Here is a 19,558-nt window from a genome sequence, read left to right as displayed (position 1 = left end):
TGAAGAGATTGAAGGCCCATCTACAAGTTAGACAAATATGGAAACATGATCTTACAAGATATTATTTTATAAGATTACATATCTTAGATAAGATATGTAATCTTAGAAGATATGATTTTATATTTGGTGGTAGGTGCCTTTTAATCTTAGCCATTGATGTACTTAATTTTGTACCGTTGAATTTGGAGAGGCTCAACTATAAATAAGGGACCTCTTCCTCATTGTAAATCACTTGAGTTTTGAGCAATAAGAATTCTTGAGAGCATTCACTCAAATCTCTCTTGTGTTCTTATTTTCTTTGGCTTGTTCTTGTTTCGTTCTTCTTTCATCTTGTTTGGCTTTAAGGTGCCTTCGCTTAAGTTGTGTTTTGGGAAGAATTCATTGAATCCTTCTTTTGTAGAAGTTAATGACTTAGGCGTTTTTGGAGTAAGAAACTGCCTAAGGCCGCACGGATTGTGAGGCAAGAATCCTAAGTCCGTGACACTAGAGGTGTCCAATTGTTATGAAATTTTAAATTGAGGGTCCTTAAATGGAATTAGACCATTGGTTAATTTCTGGACAAAAATTGACATGAAATGGGTGTAATAAAATATTTTTAAGTTAGGGGTATTTTGGTAAACTAATAATTAAAAGAATTAAAAAGGGAAATAAGCCAAATTAGCTATCATCTTCTTCATTAAACCGTTTCTACCAGCAGCAGCCATGGCTAAGGTTTGTTTAAACTCCCAAGCTCGATTGTAAGTGCTCCCTAGCCCTGTTTTTCAAGTTCTTTACATTTTTGAAATCTCGGTAACTTGGTTAAGCTTATTCTAGCAATAATTTAACCTAGGGTTTATATTTGGAAAAATACCCATAGGTGAAATGTGTTTATTTTGATGTTTTATGGTAGAATATGAAGCTTGAAATTGTGTTAAACAACTTTTACTAAGCGATTTTACGCGAAAACGAGTAAAAAAACATAATCGGTAAAAATACCTAATGTTCATAAGCACATGTTAGAGTGTGAATTTGATGTTGCTATAGAAGGGGAAAATGATCAGCATGTCATAAAACATAAGGAAATAGGATGAAGTTTAATTTACGAGCTTAGGGGCAAAAATGTAATTTTGACAAAGTTTAGGGGCAAAATTGTAATTTTGCCAAAATATGATTTTGGGTTAATTTGAATAATGTGAGTCCTTATTAGGCTATATTTGAAATGATAGAGTAAGGAAAAATAGAAATTCAGGCTAAAATCGAAAAATATCAGTTTATGGACAAAATGGTAAAAATGGCCATTTTCGCATACGAGGTAAGTTCATATGATTTTTAATAATGCAATGTGTAATTTAAGGTCATTTCCTTGATATTAAATGAGATTTAATTTTATGTGCAAATGTAGTAGCATAATTGTTATTTTAAGTAATTTAATGCTATTTATATGATATGATGATTATTATTATGAAATATTATGTTTTGTGGTTATTGTTAAGTAATATGCAAAATTATGTGAATTACTTGATAAATATGAAATGCTACCAAGTATCAGTCCCAACATTCCTTGGAAGATAGCAAAGATGTGTGATTGAGGAAAATCCCATTTGAACCTTGGGAATAGATTAGGATACAAGTGACATGTCACTAGGATATTTGAATTCCGAACTTGTTAAGTTGAGTCCGAGTTCATGAGATGTAACTAGGCATCTGAACTCGTTGAGTTGAGTCTGAGTTCACTTATTGATGCGCACACCCGAGCTCATTGAGTTGAGTTCGAGTTCACTTATGGGTGGGTTACATGGTAGCTTGGCTACACATATATTTCGCAGGCTATTGAGTTTGTCTAGCCGTGCGCATGGCACTTATGTGCATGCATTCCGTGCATCCGATTATATTCTGAGTGTTCAACCGGTAATTTGGCAAAGTATTCGTTGATGATCCCAATGAGATAAGCCATTGGTGAGTATGTCTTTGAGTTATGTTACAAGTTGTACAGGTATGTACACTAAACTCATGTGTGATGCCTTGACATGTGATGATCTATGATGTATATAGTATTTGGTGAATATTATGAAAATGACATGATTTGGAATAAGTCCTTGATACTTTATGACATTTAGATTATGGATTTATGCTTATGAAACATAATTATGTGTTCTTACCATTATGAATGAAATGATATTGTATGGATTTGGTGAATAATAGTAATGAATGAGTAAATTTAGCCTTGGCAGTTTTGGGTTACTGCAGTGGTGCAACTTTGGAAATTCACCATAAATTGTGAAAATTGAAGTAGGGGCTGAATAAAATATGAGGTTAAATCCCAATGAGTCTAGTGTCACATAGAATAAATGGTATATGCAATCAAAATTTATATTATGAGATATTCAAATTTTTTTTAGACAGAGTTTGAATGGATTTGTAATCCCTATTTCTATGTAAGAAAATCATTAAAATTGTATAAAAATAACTATGGGTTTTAATTTATATTATTAAAATACCTAATGAGTCTATTCTCTAGAAAGATAGATTAGAGCATTATCCAAATTCTTTACTATGATAAAAATAATTTTTAGTGAAGAGAGGTCAGAACTGTTGGATAGCAAAAATAGGGAAAACTGTAATGAATAAACTGTACTAATTGGCTAAACCAAAAATTCTAGAAATTTTATGGGAGAAAGGTATATGAGTCTATTTTCATGAAAAATTATAAAAACTTAATTTGGAGTCTCGTATCTACAGATATAAATGAATTAGTAACTATAACTCGGTAAAACAACTTAACCTGAACAAGAGTAAATTGTACAATTATGATGTTTTACCTTAAAAAAAATGTGGGTAATTGCTTATTAACTTCATATGGACTTACTAAGCATAAAGCTTACCCCTCCTGTCTATTTCTTCAGTTTTGGCAGGTCGGCTCGGGGTTGGAGATCGTCGGAGGCAAAATCACACTATTAAGCTATCATTTTTGGGAGAATTAATTCAAATATTAGAAATATCAAGTGAGTGACATGTATAGGAAGTTGGTTTGTGATATGTATTATTATTATGACTTTGACCATACGTATTGGTCTACATTGAGTTATCGTATATGATCATGAGATGTGGTCCTTATCCATTATGGTTTGTAAGTTTAATTAATCATGCCATGTCCTATGTTTTGATGTGATGATATAATTAGCTTTGTTTGTTATGCATGATTGGTAATACATCAGGTAAGTTAAATGCAGGCCAGTGGATCATGAATGAAATGGAAATGAGTAATGTTGCCTTGAATATGGATGTTTAATGGACAAATTAGTAACTACATTATGATGGTATAAAATGAGAATAAGATTTAGCATGTCTAGTTCTAGTTAATGTAAGAATGTATATTATATACAGGATGGTAAGCAAATATGTTTAAAGTGAATGACATGTTATTTCATGATTATGGATGTGTAAGTGCTCATTTATGCCACGTTATATAACTTTAAATATGAGTCTATGCATGTGTTCAAAATTTTTTGAATTAAATGAAATTTTATGGCCCGGTTTTCGTCTATGTGTATGGTTAAGTCTGGTAATGCCTCGTACCCTGTTCCGGCCTTGGATACAGGTAAGGGGTGTTACAGCTTACCCATCCCAAATCTTTCCGTTTATATCTTTCCCTTGAACCTTATATTCCTGCACACATGAAGCTACAAAAATAACTTCGATCAATGTTGTCAGGGGTGATACAGTATAATGCAAAACAATCTTCCCTTAATTATTTTTCTAGTATATCACTTTGGGAATGGTGACCGCATTTGGACACTTCTATTTCACCCTCGATTTTCATAATTAATTTGTTTCAAGATAGATAGTTGATTTTGAAGTGGCCAGAAATTACCTACCCAACAAAATGGGGATCTCTTAATCTTCCTCAAAGTTGAGGATTACAAAATCCACAAGGATTATGATGCTTCTCACTTTAACTAATACGCCCTCAAGTGCAACTTTTGGGTGTATTAAGGACCTATCAGCTAACTACAGTGTTATAGATGTGTTCTTTAAGTCTCGCACTCTGATTTTCATGTAGGTCGATAGGGGCATTAAATTAATGTTGGCCCCTAGGTCACAAAGGGCCTTACTAAAGTGTTTATCCCTTATTTCTACACAAATTGTAAAACTACCCGGATCTTTTAATTTTGGGGTTATCTTTTTAGCAATTATAGCATTGAAGGAAGCATTAATCTTAATTTGCTCACCCTTTTTCAACTTTTTATGCCTCAAAATTATTTCTTTTAAGTACTTGGCATATTTTGGAATTTTATCAATTAGTTCCAAAAGTGGCAAATTAACATTGAGGGACTTAAATAAGTTAAGAAAACTTATGAAATTAGCTTCCTCCTATCTCTATTTGTCCTCTAGCCTCAATGGGAATGGTATCTTCGTTGTGCTAGGATTGGGAATCATCGACTTAGCTACCGGTTTGTCTCCCTTCTCGGCAGGCTCATTAGGTTCATTTTCCTCTAGGGTTTCATCTGTAAACTTTTGCAAATCTTCATCTTCTTGGATGATTGCACTCAGATTGTCAAGTTTCCTACCTGATAGTAGGGAAATAGTATTAACGTTCTCATTCCTATCATTTCAAGTATTGTTATTCGTATTTACTAGGGATACCTTAACAAAATTATATTTGTAACAAACTCATCATTTCACTCATTTGGTAATGGAGGCTATCCATTCAAGTCTCGAGTTAGTCGCACGTGGAGTGGACGTGTCGAAGCTCTATTTTTATTGGCTGCATCTCCCTTTCTAGTTTGTCTAGCCTCTAACAACATACAATATGGCCATTCCTCATGGGTTTGTCAAAAGATCTTTGCATATGCAAAGGTTGGTAAGGAGCATTCAATCTATTCTGTATTGGATTTCTGCCTCATTGATTAACTCATCACTTCAGATGATCTTTCCAACCAGGGTTATATGTGTTTGAGTAAGAGTTTCTGCCCCTATTACCCAAATAATTTACCTCTTCAGGTTGGCTTTCAGAATGTGGCTCATAGCCTTGAGCCGACTCTACCATGGATGGTTTAACGGTGGTTTTTAAGTAGTTCAAGTTTTCTTGAATTTGTTGATATTTATACTCCTCGCGGATAGCTTTCACTGTTGGTGGTTTTGGATTTTAAGTGAACCTCTTGGTAGGCCACATATATGAGTTCCTAGCCATGTCGTTAATTAACTAATAAGCTCGCTTATATGTGTGGTTCATAAGGGCTCCTCTTGATGCTCTATCCAAAATGGACCTTAGATTACCGTCCAAACAATTATAGAAAATTTGCATTTGGATCCACTCTTGCATCTTGTGATGGGGAAACTTCCTCAACAACACTTAAATCACTCCCATGCCTTGTATAGAGTTTTGCCTTCAATCTACTTGAAATTTGCAATATCGAGTCTAAGCTAGATGGTTTTGCTGATGGGAAAGAATTTATGTAAAAACTTTTCAGATAGATCATCCCATGTAGTGATCGAATTTGGTTCTTTCCAATCAAGCAAATCATATATGTTATCACACAAAGAAAAGGGGAACAACCGAAGATGAATAATGTCACTGGTGACCCCATTATATTTAAAAGTGTTGTAGAGTTGAAGGAATTGCTTTAAATATTGATTGGGGTCCCCCCACCATGTTCCCTCAGAACTACAAGGTATTCTAAATCATTTAAATAGTAGTCATCTTGATCTCAAAATTATTGGGGTTAATCGTCGATCTTTCCATATTGCCTCGCATGGCATCTAGAGTTTTTAGTGCATAGTCGCACAACATCCTTTGGGCCATCAGTAACTCTTCGCAAACTTGTGCCTGTGTTTCAGTTAGGTAGTCAAATAAAGGATTTTCTCAAAGTAATTCAACTACCATAGGCGGATCGTTTTGCATCAGTTGATGGTTGCGTCTAAAAAATCACTCTGGATTAGGATGTGGCTAGATTGGAATGCTTCCACTTCGGGTCATACACTGAAATCAAAGATAGAACATAAAAATTGGTAAAAATTAGTAAAAAATACAAATAGCAAAAAAAAATTGTATCTATAATTTTCAACTTTCCTATTTATTCTACTAATTACAAAAAATTAAATTATATTTATTACCAAAACCTCTTCGGCAACGGTGCTAACAACTTGACCACCACCAAACGTGCAAACATTTGGACTGGAAATACTAAAAAAAAAGATATGGCATTAAAACAGCGGTGTCTGCAAGTATATGGGTCAAATTGTAACATAGTATTGTACAACTGGGTACAAGAAGTACTCTAGGGATCATACGAAAGGGCGGATGGATTAAAACCAAAATTATTTATACAATAATAAGTTTAAACAATACACACCAAAAATAATATTACGATGAATAATAATAAAGAGGATTAATATTATGAAATAAAATAAAATTACTAGAAAGAAGTTAACCAACAAAGAAATCGGATTGAAATTAACTTTAGAACTTGAGTTTTAGTAAATTAGCTAATAACTAACCAATTATTACCTTTCGGCCTCTAACTAATTAAATAATTGATAAACACTCACTTATCTTTCAATTTCGCTTTTTAAATCAAGATAAATTACAATTTACTCAGCAAACTTATCTCTCGACCTCGTTTTACCTAGATGATTTCCTAGGGTCGTCAATCATAGGGTTTAAGCAATATAATTTAAGCCAACTAATTCTATGGGGAACCCTCGTTCTTCCGTTAATTAGTCTCACATTCGCTCATTAACCTTCTTAAAGGATTTAGCTACTCGTGAATCTAGAGACCATTTTCCCAAGAATTAATTTAATCATGCAAAACACAAATTAAACTAAAATGAAAGGAAGGTATAAATTGATCCATTTGATAAATTGGATGCGCAAGGTTCTGTAAAACCCTTTAACAGCTAGTGGGATATTGATGTTGACAAGTAAGAAGTGAAATAAAAATATAAAAATACTTAATAATGAAGTCTTCGACTCAAAGTGAATCCAAGTTAGAACAAGAAAGAAAAACTATTTTGAAATGAAAATAAAAACCTAATTAAAATCCTAGTTAAACTATGTTTATAACTAAAACCTATGCTAAAAACTTACCTTCTTAGCTTAGCATAAGCTTTACTATTTATAGGAAAAGTTATCTTCTCACTTAGGTCAATTGCAGACCTTAATTACACTAAATATGGATTGTGCAAATGAAAACACCCTTAATTAAATTTTTCCCTTTGTTAGACTTGTGTTGTTATACAGGCTTTTACGTGTCACGACACACAACTTTGAACTTGACTTCTAGAGTTCATTTAATTGTGTCGCAACTCAATTGTCATTCCTGATGCTTTTGGGCCTAAAAAAAGGAGTTGTGTAAACTTAATTAACTCGTTAAAACTACCTTAAAGCCTGTATTGCCCCAAGTGGTCAACTAACTCAAAATTATGCGTAAAAATGGTTATTTTGCAAAAAAATGACTTAAAAACAAGCTCGTTAAGTGTTGAAAAGTACGTAATTTGCCACTACAAATTGTGGCAGGTTAGTTACCCTTAAAGGGTATGCTTAATTCTTTGGGATAAATTCGTCCTCTAAATATGATTCTATTTTATCTCCTAGTAACCATTACATCTTCCTTTTTGAAAAGTCAATTACTATCAAATAGTAATTTAGTAATTCATCACAAAGACAACAAACCCGTGGCCACATTTACTTTTCATCTATCATGTAATGCCATTGGGAGGATATCATTTACCAAATTCTTGGGCTATAAATTCCACTATTGTGAATCATGCTACATATTGCAAGTTGTATACCCAACGGTCCAACTTTTGATTCCTTATCTATCTCAACTTGGGCTTTAACATACATCAATGTATATGAGTCAGGCATATATAGTCCAACATCCACTTAGGATTAAGGTTTGCTACACTATGAATGTCATAGGTGAATAAATCCATAAACGAATTTAGGATCTATTCTACTTGGGTCCTATTCGATGTACTGTCAGTCCATTCAGTTGCATCTATGTCTTTATCTTTCAAGATTAATCTGCTCCGATGCACAAGACAAAACATCTCCCCAATTGGACTTGATAAACGACATATTAGTCTTTCAATCGGTTTGATCATTTTCGATTAAACTAAGAATAAATTTAGGTTTATATACACATACGAGCTATATTTTTGTATTGTGATCGAACTACGTAATACCACTCAATATTAGTTAAACGTTAGATAACTAGTGGTCCAGTATTTGCTTCCATTTTTCTTTGCATGAAAAAAATTAAGAACAATATACAAAGCGTATAAATGTAATTAATAGATATTTTATTAAACTAATTTGTTCAAAAAATACAAGTATACTTAGACAAAAATACAAAACTAAGGGCACTAAATCCCAATAGTTTCCCACTTGCCCTAATAAAGAAGATGAGTCATATTTCGCATTACCATACTCTCTATATGTTCGCATTACCATACTCTCTATATGTTTCCCCATACTCTTAGCCACTAGGTTCTTGGTAAAACAAGTCCATAAAGTTGTTGTCAAATGCAATTTTGACTACATCTGCTATTCCATCAATTACTACCGTCTCCCTTATGATACTTTTTATCAACGTGCTTCACTCTCATGTGGTTTCTTTGGTGTTTAGGTATTTTTGTATTGTTATAGTATCATAGTTTTTTTTCTACCACATATTCAACTTCCATAGTGAAGTTAGTAAAGCAACCCTACTTGATACTTATTCTGTAACATCCCGATTTTGGGCCTAGTCAGAATAGTGGTTTCGAGACTATAAATCTGAAGTAGAAATAATTATTTTATAAATGTTTTGAGGTTTATGATATGTTTTCATGATTGTGTGAAAATTTTAAGAAGAAATTTTATTGATAAAGTGTCCAATTTGACATGTAGGACTAAATTTCAAAAGTTGCAAAATATGTGATTCTAGAAGCTTTAAGCATGAAATATCTATGGATTATTAATTATAGGTCCTTAAATAGCAATTTGACCAATTTCTATTTTTATGGACAAAAATGGGAATGAATTGGTATAATTTGAAAGTTTAGCAAAAAGGGCATTTTTGTCATTTGGTTAATAAAAGAATTAAAAGGGAAAAATGGAGTAAAAATTTTGTCCATCTTCTCCATCAAGTGTCGAAATTTCTAAGGAGCTATAGCTAGGGTTTCTTCACTTTCCAAGCTTGATAGTAAGTGCATCCTAGCCCCGTTTTTAATGTTCTTTACATTTTTTACGTTGTTATCAATCGATCTAGCCATTTCTACCATTTATTTGAGCTAGGGTTGATGTCTAAGGTTTGACCCATGTGTGACATGCATTTATTTTGATGTTTCATGGTAGATTATGAAAGTTTGATGTGTGATAAACATTTTTTACTAAGTGATTTTTGATGAAAACCCCTAAAAAGGGCTCATTTGTGAAAGTGGTAAAAATGGGTGTTAGAAATGTAATTTGATGAAAAATGTGGGCTGGTATAAGCATGATATAGGTTCAGCTAGGCTTGGGTAACAAAGAAAATGAGTACATTTCATTTTACGAGCCTAAGGACTAATTTGTAAATATGTGAAAGTTTCGAGGCAAAACCGTAATTTTGCCCAAGTATGGTTTTTGGATTGATTTGAACAATGTGATAATTAAATAAGCTAAATTTGCTATTATAGATCAAGAGAAACAGAGTCCGGACCTAGACCAGAGAAAGAATAAGGTTGTGGACTAAATCAAATTAATTAGCCATATTTTGTACCGAGGTAAGTTCATATCTAAATAATGCAATATTATGATCATATTTTTAATACATTGATACTGTATGAATTGTATAGTTGATTTGATGAATACATTTAACAAGTTTTGATAAGAGAGAAAATCCTGTTTGAACCTTAGGAATAGAATAGGATACAAGTGACATGTCATTAGGACCCGATGTGATATATATGATTATGTGAATTCGAGTGCTGGTAACGTACGTCCTACCAGTGGCTAGGTAGTTTGGCATGTGTTGCAGATACCTAACAGCTTATGTGAGTAGCCCGTGTAGCTACATCTTGACTATCAGCTTGTGTGAACAGAATTGTGATTAGCTCGAGAGCGAGCCTTTATGTGGAATGAAAAATGAGGTAGTTTTGGCTACATATGTGACACTTGTGTGCAAAGACCTTCAGTGCATCCTTTTAGTATTCCAAATGTTCAACGAGTATGCCAAGAATGAGAAAGAGTATGTTAAGTCATGAGTTGGTACAGGTATGTGCAAAAAACTCACAAGAATGAGCTTGTTAAATGATGAGTTTTTTGTAACACCCCAAAACCGGCCTAGACGTTATGGCTGAATCTGCGATGTCACATTGAAGTGTTTTTCAAAAATCATAATTTCATTGAAAAATCCATTCTATATTAAAATGTCTTTGTGATCTTAACGAAAATTTAGGATATCTTGTTCACTGTTAAAATTCAAGTCATTTACAAAAAATGTTAATCACATTAGATTGCTATTACATTTTAAAACAATGTTGGTTGCGGAAGCTTTTAAAATATGTTGAGCAAACGTGGCATTTTGGAAAACGTTATTTTATCAAAAATTCACGGCCTACAGCTAACAGATATGAATCATAAATAAATCCCAACCTACATTCAATGACAAGCTTCGGTTAATCGCATCCCAATTAACCTATCAAAAACCTACCAAAAATACTTGTCCAAAAGATTACCTCTCACTTAATTAGATCAGTCGATAGTGGCTTGCTCACTTAATCTGTTTGCAAGAGACTAATCAATAAGCCTTAGGGGGTTGTCTGCATTCCAACCAACACTTATCAACCATCAAACAAATGAAAAGTTTGAACTAGACGAAAAGTCACTTACCGAAAACGCAGAGTCCAGATTAGAAGAAAAGAACAATCGACCACACCCACACAAAAGCGGAAAGTATAGAGAATGAAAAAGGCAAAGTGGAACAATCGTACCCCTATCATAAATCGATAGCACAGGAAAGGTTAGGCACAAGATTGAAAAGATAAAAGAGAGGAGGAAGAAAGAGCAATACTGAGCAATTGTATAACTACCAAAGTCGACAGAGAGCATAGAAGAATCAGCACAAAGGAGGTGGAAGAATGAGTAATATTCAGTCATGGTAACAATATGGAAAGAGAGGGGATCTTGTTAAAATAGAAAGAATCGAAGGAGGGGAAGGAGAAAGAAGAGAAGAGAAATCGATAGTAGAGAAAGAAGTAGTTAAAACAACAAGGTTTGAGAGATAGAAAGCAAGGTCATTCGGCCATAGAGGAAAACTAAATGAGAGAGGAAGAGGAGAAATCAATTGGTCAACCAAAAGAATATTAGGGAAGAGCAAAATTAGGTATAACCAACGAGCAAAATCCGAAAGAACTCTAGCAACAATCGGTCACAAAAGAAAAACCCAAAAGAAGAAAAAGCATAAAAACTCCAAACGTAGGAATTCAACACCAAGGAGTGAAAGAAAAGCGCCAAAACGCAAAAGTCAGAAACTAAAGTGAGAAGGGGAGAATTATCCTAGTCCTAGCTGAATTCTGAGTGCCTAAGTTCAAAATCAGCACAACTCTTCCACAACCTCAACTTCCCAAATTTTTCCTCCTAAAATCTCTCCCCCATTATTTCCTCAAATCCCCCAAGCTGATCACTATCCTAATCCCCCATAATCCCTCCTCAATTTCGACTACACACTCCCTTCACCCTTCAAACACTCCAACCACCCATTAGCTTCAGAGTTCTACTGATATTCAACCTTTTACACGGCACAACAACAAAATAAAACCTTCCTTGTGCGTAGCAAGTCTCAAACTCAAGACCTTTAGCAGTAATGACACGCCACTTACCCCTTGACCAGCAGGCCCTTTCTGTCATGCTATACCCACATTAATTTAAAAGCCTACTAATTAAAGGCAAGGGCTTATTCAAGCAAAAACAAAATTTTGTACAAGCCAAGGCTTGAACTCGAGAGTTCTCTAACACTTCTCAGGACACCTAACCGTTGAAGCAAGCATACATTTTGTGACACAACATACATAAATAAATATTTAAGATTTAGGGTGTTATAACTCTACCCCTTAAAAGAAAATTTTGGCCTCAAAATTTACCTGATCAAAACAGATGAGGGTATTGTTGTTGCATCGCCTCCTCGGGTTCCTACGTGGCCTCCTCTGAGCTGTGATTATGCCAAAGTACTTTAACTACTGGAATAGATTTTTTCTTCAAAAATTTCACATCCTGATCTAAAATCTGAACCTTCTCCTCGAAAGTTAATCCGGCCTAACCTGAATCTCCTTAGTTGAGATAACATGTGTGGCATCAGAGTGGTAACGCCCCAAGATAGAGATGTGAAACACATCATGAATCCGATCCAACTCAAGTGGTAACTCAAGTTGATAGGCAACTGGTACCACATGTTTCAGTATGCGATAAGGCCCAATGAACCTAGGGCTCAGCTTGCCCTTTCATCCAAACTACAGTACCTTCTTCTATGGTGAGACCTTGAGAAAAACGAAGTCCCCCACAGAATACTCAATCTCCTTACGCTTTAGATCTACATATGACTTCTGTTTGTCTGATGCCACCTTCAGTTAATCCTGAATCAGTCTAACTTTATCCTCAGTATCAAAAACTAATTCAGGGCCCAGAACACGCCGGTCACCCAACTCAGTCCAACACAAAGGAGTACAACACCTATGACCATATAATACCTCGTAAGGTGCCATCTATCTGCTAGACTGGTAGTTATTGTTATACACAAACTCTGCTAGCGGTAAGAAGTCCTCCCAACTGCCTCTGAAATCTATCACACAACTCTTAAACATGTCCTCCAGTATCTGAATCATCCTCTCTGACTGACCATTTGTCTGAGGATAGAACGCAGTACTGAAGTCCAACCTTATACCTAAAGCCTTGTGTAACTTCTTCCAGAACTGAGACGTGAAGTGTGGATCTCTATAAGATATTATGGAAATTGGTACCCCATGCAATCTCACTATCTCAGCCACATACAGTTTAGCTAGCTTCTGCAATGAATAATCAGTGCGAACTGGTATGAAATAGGCAGATTTGGTCAATCGATCCACGATGACCCATATTAAATCCTTTTTAAATTGTGTTAAGGGTAGCCCATTAACAGAGTCCATAGTCACCCTTTCCCACTTCCAAAGTGGAATCTTAAATGGCTGGAGTAACCCTGAAGGCAATTGATGTTCGGTTTTAACCTGCTGGCAAATAAGGCATTTACTCACAAAGTTTGTAACTTCATGCCTAAGTCTTGGCCACCAATATAACTTACGAAGGTCTTGGTACATCTTATTCCCACCGAGGTGCATAGCATAAGGACTACTATGCGCCTATCGTAGTATAGACTGCCTCAAATCAGTATCCCTCGATACACAGACTCTCCCACATTAACACAGTACCCTTTAGCTATTCAGTCCAAAATCTAAAGTTTCCCCACTCTCAATCTGTCAGCAATGAGGACCCAATGATTCATCCTTCAGCTTTTTACTCTTAATTTACTCAACTCACATCGGTTTAACTTGGAGCTCAGCCAACAAGCTACCATCATCGAATAAGCTGAGGCGAGCAAACATCGCTCTTAGATCAGTCATAGCCCTACGGCTTAGTGCGTCGGCCACCACATTGGCCTTACAAGGATGGTACTCAATAGAATAGTCATAGTCCTTAAGTAGCTCAATCCATCTATGCTGCGTAAGATTTAGCTCCTTCTGAGTGAGGAGATACTTGAGGCTCTTGTGATCCGTGTAAATAATACACTTCTCACCATACAGGTAATGCCTCTAAACTTTCAGTGCGAATACCACCAGAGCCAACTCCAAATCATGTGTCAGATAATTTGCCTCATGAATCTTAAGCTGGCGAGACGCGTATGCCACCACCTTACCCTTTTACATCAACACACAACCCAAACCAACGTGTGATGCATCACTGTAGACAGTAAACTCTTTCCCAAGCTCTAGCTGTGTCAAGATAAGGGCTTCAGTCAGAAATTTCTTAAGTTTCTCAAAACTTTCTTGCTGAGCATCAGTCTAGTTAAACGACACCCCCTTACACAACAACTTAGTCAGATGTGCAGCAATCAATGAAACCCCCTCAACAAACCATCTATAATACCTTCCAGACCTAGAAAACTTTGAATCTTAGATACTGTCTTAGGCAGCTTCCAATCTAAAACAACTTCAATTTTTTGAGGATTAACCCTAATCCTTTCAGCTGACACTACATGGCCCAAAAGGTTACCTCTCGCAATCAGAACTCGCATTTATTGAACTTGGTAAACAGTTGTTTCTCCCTCAAAATCTGTAAAACAAATCAAAGATGTGCATCATGATCATCTTCAGTTCTCAAATACACCAAAATGTCATCTATAAAAACCACTATGAACTAATCTAGATAGGGCTAGAACACTCGGTTCATCAGATCCATAAAAGCCGCTGGTGCATTCATCAGTCCAAATGACATTACTAAGAACTCGTAATAACCATAACGAGTCCTAAACGTTGTCTTATAAACATCAGCCTCTTTGACTCTCAGTTGATGGTACCCCGATTGGGCATCAATCCTAGAGAAGACCGAACCTCTTCGAAACTGGTCAAATAGATCATCAATCCTCGATAGGGGGTACTTATTCTTAATAGTCAATTTATCCAATTGTCGGTAGTCGATGCACATATGCATGGATCCATCTTTCTTTTTCACAAATAAAACCGGTGCTCCCCATGGAGACACACTAGGTCGGATGAACCTTCGATCCAGTAACTCTTGAATCTGAGCCTTAAGCTCTACTAGCTCCTTCGGTGCCATTCTATAAGGGGTGATGGACACTGGAGCTGTATCAGGGAGGAGCTCTATCCCGAATTCAACTTCTCGATTTGGAGGTAACCCAGGTAGCTCATCGGGAAAAACATTTGGAAAGTTCTTAATTATTTTGATATCTTTAATAGATGAAACCTCAGAATCAAAAATACTGATGTAGCCTAGATACAACTCACAACCCTTATGAACCAACTTCTCAGCCGTTACTGCAGAAGTCACATTTGAAAAATAATTTCGACGCTCCCCAATTACCACTACCTCATTACCCTCCACAGTTTTCAGTACCACCCGCTTAGCATCACAATCAAAATTCACTTGATGTTTAACCAGCCAGTCCATACCTAGAATTATGTCGAATTCTCCAAAAGGAAGTTCCATTAAATTCTCCAAAAAGATCATTCCTTGAACCTCCAAAGGTACATCCTTAAACAGTTTATTCACTCTAACTAACTGCCCTAATGGACTCAACACAATAACCTCACTCATAGTGTTTTCAACCATTATACCCAAAGTTTCAGACACAATACAAGCTATATAAAAATGCGTAAACCTAAAATCAATCAGTGCAGTATAAGGTACATTATGGATAAAGAACGTACCCTTAATAACATCTGGGGCGTCTCCGTCCTCTTGGCGATGTGCAGCATAAACTAGTGCTGGCTGCCTCACCTCAGTATGACCAGCACCTCTACTCGGTGCTCCACAACCACGGCCCATACCATTTCCACCTCAGGCCTGACCATAGCCTCTCGGTGGCTGTTGAACACCTCTCGGTGGTAGAATAGTACCCATACTAGTAGCTTGCATTTGACCGGGCCTCCGTGGACAATCTCTGATACGGTGCTCTAATGATCCGCACCTCAAACACGCCTTAATCCTTTTCCAGCATTCCCCCTGATGGTGTTTCCCACAATTCGCGTAGGGCTACGGTCCAAAAGCAGCAACAGGGGCACCAACTTTCCCTGGCCCAGCAACTCTGGCCTTTTTCTTAGGCCTCGCCAATGAACTTGAGGGCTCTAAATCCCTCTTGTTCCTACCACTTTCCTTTTCACGGTTCTGGCACTCATCGCGCTTCACATCCTCGGTGATCTTTACCTTATCCATTAAAGCTGCAAAATCTCGCTCTCTCTATGGAGCTATCAGAACCCTAAATTATCCCTGAGGCCGTCCTCGAACTAAATACAACGCTCATATTCAGTTGCCACCATCCCACGCGCATAGTGGTTAAGTCGCAAAAATTCAGCCTCATATTCGGTGACTGATTTATCCCCCTGGGTCAAATTAAGAAACTCTCTCCTCCGGGCATCCACATAACTAGTGCCCACATATTTTCCTTGGAAAGCAGTTTTGAAAAATTCCCAAGTCAATCGGTCTGGATGAGTTCCCTCTTTAACTGTAAGCCACCACTGACAGGCTTCATACCACAACAGTGACACCGCACCTTTTAGTTTCTGCCTGGGGGTGCAATCGAGGTCGTCCATGATACTCTCTGTGGCCTCAACCCAATATTCAGCCACATCAGGAGCAACTCAAGCAATACCCCTAAAAATCTCAGCCCTATTAGACTTGAGTCGTTCTGTAACCGACCCACAACCCATAGTACTAGTATTGGGCCCAACAACCCTCTCTAGAATTTGCAACATGGCTTGGGACTGTGCATCATCCTTGGTCGCACGATCGTAAGACCCAGTTTCATCACAGGTGAAGCCAGGGCCTCTTAAGCTTCAACGTTAGGCATATGGCCAGATGACAAAGACCTAGCTCAAGCACCTCCACAGCTTTTGCCTCGGCCTCTTGTACCCCTTCCACAAGTACCTCTGGTGCTTATTATTAATTTTCGTATTATCTATATTAACAATTTTATGTATCAGTTTATAGTTCCAGTGTTTATTAACGGATATTTTATGAAAAGCAGTATTAGTTGTTCAGAGTTTTGTTTTCGCAAATTGCAATCTTACTACAATTTTAGGTTACCCCAAACAGAGCATTTCAGTACAACATATTGCCTACAGTATTCTCAATATTTAAACAAGTAGTAGTTTCAGAGAACAAACAGAATCGATGCTGGAGACTCGGTGTACCACACATTCAGCAAAACATTTCCAAACATTTCAAATAATTTGAAACAGTCCTTTTTCGAAATATCAAGTTAAAAAGAAACCTAAATCCACAGTCGAGTTTTGTAAGTTGGCTCTGAAACCACTAAATGTAACACTCTAAACCCAGCCTAGACGTTATGGCCGAATCAACGATGTCACATTGAAGTGTTTCTCAAAAAACATAATTTCGTTGAAAATCCATTCTATATTAAAAACTCTTTTTTATCTTAATGAAAATTTAGAATATCTTGTTCATTGTTAAAATTCAAGTCATTTACGAAAAATGTTAATCACATTAGATTATTATTACACTTTAAAATAATGTTGGTTGAGGAAGCTTTTAAAATATGTTGTGTAAACATGGTGTTTTGAAAACTGTTATTTTTTCAAAAATCCGTGGCCTATTACTAACAGATATGAATCAAAGTAAATAAATCCCAACTCAAAATAAAAACTTAAAGTGGCCTTATTACAAAAAAATACCAAAATTAAATTACTTATATATTAAAAGTTAAAAATGGAAGCAAAAGTGATTATGTGGCCACCTTCGAGTCCCTCGCACCACCGATCCCCTAAGAATTACCTGTGCAGAAAAGAAAAAGGGTGAGTTTATGAAAACTCAGTGTGTAATCCCTTAACAAGAGCCAGTCATATAGTAGGCAATTACATACCGCCTAAGCCCGTAAAGATATTAGTATCAAGACGGCCTTAGCCCAATTTAGTAATGTGATCGATGTCAAGACAAAATGCAAACAGAGATCCTACCCCACCAGCCTCTACACTCCACTCTGTCCAGCCCTACACTCTATGTGGGGATAAAATCAACCCACCCATCCTTACACTCCAAAATAGCACCGGTTGCGGCACTAACCAGTGGTTGCAGCAGGGTTGCCAGTTCAGTACACATCCTCCAATCAATAATAAACTCATCCCCATGCAATATGTCATGCGTCGTGGCATAATATCATACGTGTATGCAATATATATGGAATGGCATGCTCGAATACAGTCATACACATTATAAGGGCAAATCAGTCATTTTACCTCATAGGGGCATAACAGTCATTTCACCAAATTAGGGTCTAGGTGTACTTACTAACCCAACAGTTGGTCCACAGTTGTCTCGGGAGACCTGTCCAACCTTATCAGTCAAACAATGAAAATGGGCCCACGGCCCATATTACGAGCCCATGTGGCCTACGAAGCCAAAAATGGCTTTGGTCGTGTAAACTACACAGCCAGGCCCAATAATCTCCACACATCCGTGTGCTTTACTCATGTAGGGCCCACGATCCCGTGCAGCCTACATGGTCCATTTCGGCCTATCATGGCCTGAATTGACCTTAGACCATGATATCGGTCATGGCCAGCCTTAACGGTCTTACGCCCACGATTGAGTGTTCAAAAAATAGCACGAGCGAGCGCACGCTCGTGTAGTGTCGACGGTCACCTATTTCGGCTTTTGTCAATTTACGGCTGTGTGGTTACACACCTGTTCACAAAAACGTGCGAATAGTCCACGAGTACTCCAACCTACATTTAATCACAAGTTTCGGTTAATCGCATCCCAATCGACCTATCAAAAACCCCCACCAAAAATACTTGTCCAAAAGATTACCTCTCACTTGATTAGATCAGTTGATTGTGGCTTGCTCACTTAATCTGTTTCCAAGAGACTAATAAATAGGCCTTAGGGGGTTGTTTGTGTTCCAACCAATACTTATCAACCATAAAAAAAAATGAACAGTTTGAACTAGACGAAAAGTCACTTACTAAAAATATAAAGTCCAGATTAGAAGGAAAGAATAATCGACAACACCCACAAAAAAGTCGAAAGTACAGAGAATGATAGAGGCAAAGTGGAATAATTCTATCATAAATTGATAGCACAGGAAAGTTTAGGCACAAGATTAAAAAGATAAAAGAGAGGATGAAGAAAGAGCAATACCGAGCCGTTGTATAACTACCAAAGTCGATAGAGAGCACAAAAGAATCAACACAAAGGAGGTGGAAGAATGAGTAATATTCGGTCAAGGTAACAATATAAAAAGAGAGGGGATCTTGTTAAAATAGAAAGAATCAAAGGAGAGGAAGGAGAAATAAGAGAACAGAAATTGATAGTAGAGAAAGAAGTAGTAGTTAAAACAACAAGATTTGGGAGAGAGAAAGCAAGGTCATTCGGCCATAGAGGAAAACTAAATGAGAGAGGGAGAGGAGAAATTAATTGGTCAACCAAAAGAATATTAGGGAAGAGCAAAATTAGGAATAAACCAACGAGCAAAACCCGAAAGATCTTTAGCAACAATCGGTAACAAAAGAAAAACCCGAAAGAAGAAAAAGCATAAAAACTCCAAACGTAGGAATTCAACTCCAAGGAGTGAAAGAAAAGCACCAAAATGCAATAGTCAAAAACCAATGTGAGAAGGGGAGAATTATCCTAGTCCTAGCTGAATTCTGAGTGCCTAAGTTCAAAATCAGCACAACTCCTCCACAACCTCAACCTCCCTAATTTTTCCTCCTAAAATCTCTCCCCCATTATCTCCTCAAATCCCCCAAATCGATCACTATCCTAATCCCCCATAATCCCTCCTAAATTTCGGCTACACACTCCCCTCACCTGTCAAACACTCCAACCGCCCAT

The sequence above is a fragment of the Gossypium arboreum genome, chromosome 1 (genome assembly GCF_025698485.1).
Source record: "Gossypium arboreum isolate Shixiya-1 chromosome 1, ASM2569848v2, whole genome shotgun sequence".
Classification (NCBI taxonomy): domain Eukaryota; kingdom Viridiplantae; phylum Streptophyta; class Magnoliopsida; order Malvales; family Malvaceae; genus Gossypium; species Gossypium arboreum.
This window is presented reverse-complemented; position numbering follows the sequence as displayed.